Source organism: Trachymyrmex cornetzi, unplaced genomic scaffold, assembly GCF_001594075.2.
Source record: "Trachymyrmex cornetzi isolate Tcor2-1 unplaced genomic scaffold, Tcor1.1 scaffold1368, whole genome shotgun sequence".
NCBI classification, from domain to species: Eukaryota; Metazoa; Arthropoda; class Insecta; order Hymenoptera; family Formicidae; genus Trachymyrmex; species Trachymyrmex cornetzi.
In genome coordinates this window covers 18,282-20,698 of record NW_017295947.1, presented here as the reverse complement: position 1 = coordinate 20,698, position 2,417 = coordinate 18,282, and positions in this window count along the sequence as shown.

Below are 2,417 nucleotides of genomic sequence, written 5' to 3'. Positions count from 1 at the left end.
TTTCAGTCGCTACGTAACGTCGGTATGACAGATTTTCTAACCTCCATAGTCGACAACTTTAACGCTTAATATCTCGGTTCGCGGAGCAGAGCGACACTTTTACCTACCAGATTCTTTCGTTTCATGCAAAAACGCGTCGAATGAGTATAATTTTATCGATTTTTGAGGTGAACACCGTAGATTGCACCTTTACCAATCTGACAAATTGTATGCTTGAGAAGTACTAATTTTCATTTTTAACAAGTTGAAAATATCTTGAAATATGCCTGGCTTTTTGGTCTAAATTTTAAGTCCTGTATATGATGTTGTAAGGTCCGAATACTCGGATAAGGTAAGTTTTGACAGCGTAATTCTTCATAACCTTTTCTTCCACAAGCCATATACAATCTTAATGATTTATTAATAGTATTGGCAGACCACGATGCTCCTCTTTGTGTGCCATATTTAATAAAATTCATCTGATCTTTTGCAAATACATTTCGTAAATTTTTTTTTAAATTCTTTTGTCGTAATTTTCTTTTTAACAGATTACACTGTTGCAAAGTATTTTTTAATTTTTTCTTTAATTGTCGAATATGCTTTTTATCAGAGATTTTACTGGATGCAGTGTTGGTATAAGTTGTTTCATGAGTTGCTTCTGTATTGTTTGTCTCAGCATTGGTTTCTTCTATATTGTTTGTTTCCATATGGGTTGCTTCTATATTGCTTTTTTCGGCATGAATTGCTTCAATGTGGATTATTTCAAACTCAGTATTATTACTATTAACATTACTATTAACATTACTATTAACATTACCGGAGTTATTCCCATTTGTATATGTTGTGTTGCGCTCACAGTTATCTACACATTAATTTTGATTATATTATAAAACTTACGAGATTGTAAATTATATTATAAAATTTACGAGATTGTAAATCTTGGACATGTTCGGAATATTTAGCTTTTTTAGCTGTATTTCTTTTTGTCCTCTCTTCCTCCGCTATACATTTTTTTAATAAATTGGGTGTTGCATATGGGGAGAGCAATTTTCTTCCATCTTGTCGACTTCCTTCAAATTGTGTGTCATCGAAGTGCACCTATATTTATGTAATTATTACAATACATAATGTTTTACACAAAAATAACATTATAACATTATAACTTGTTAACTATATACCTCACAAATTACAGCTCTTGCTGATTACAATGTGTCTTTTCCGATTAATTTAAGCCATTCTTTGCATCGCTCGATATTATTTTTACCTGTTGGAAAACGAAATAATCGGAAACCTTTTTCGCTTCGATTTGTACAGCCGTTAGATAACACAGTTATCTACACAACAACCTGGCAATATTTTCAAATGTTTAATATTGTTTTATTAAACAGAAGATTTTACCATTACACAACAAACAGTTTAAATACATTACACTTAATGTGTAGATACGTTATGAAAATGAGTACTATTTACACTTTTCGACGTCATTTTGGCTCCAAATCCTTATACATTGGTCTTATGAATTGCGGTACTTTATAAATCTAGTGACTTTAGATCCCACGAGCCGAAGGCACCGACGACGAAGGCTGTCACGACGACACGATACCCTTGTCGTTGTAATTCTTCGGCCAGGGCGTTGTATTTATCGAGTTTCCTCGCCCTGGCAATCTTCAAATGATACCCATCTATTTTCAAAGGGTACCGTGACGTCACATATGACGACACTTTTGGAGGGCTCGTGCCCGACCACAAGGTCAGGTCGTAGCGCCGCCAAATCGCCGCTGACACCCTCCACCCGCTGGTTAACCCGCACTACCCCTGGAAGGCGAGTGGCTTTCCAGAGGCGGTGCAGGACAGCGTTGTGCCTCAGCTGTATTGCGGCGGAATGGATACCGCAGTGGCACATGAGGTAAAGTCTCCGATGCTTCACCGCATTGCCGACAGCGCTTATCGTTTGTCCCCCAACGCCGTGCGCCGTTGAGAGGGAGTACATCTAAGCGGGCCTTATGCACAAAGCGCCAATCAGCGAAGCGAGTGAAACTGCCGCCACGGATAAAGTGATTGCTCACCCGACTCTGTAACGACACCTCGAAGACTTTACTCTGGTCAGGCTTGCTGAGCAACCTGTTGGAATAGTGCTCTACTACAGCTGAGCGCAACCGATTCACTACCTGGCCGCGCGCTCCAGGCGGAATCTTAATCGCTGCCCCCCTGGGACTTTGGCATTGCAATTCCATTTCCTCAGTGGCCTCAGCCCACCGCCATCGCAAGGACAACCTCCCGGACTGTCTGAGCGCGGCGTTCCGCGCACTCGACCAGAGCGAAGTCTCCCCTCCGCCCCTCATCTTTCCATCCAGCGAACCGGATAGGAAGGAAGCGATATCCTCGCAACTAAGAGCGTGGCCGATCCTGCGCCCAACCACTCCCCTCAGCAATTCCTA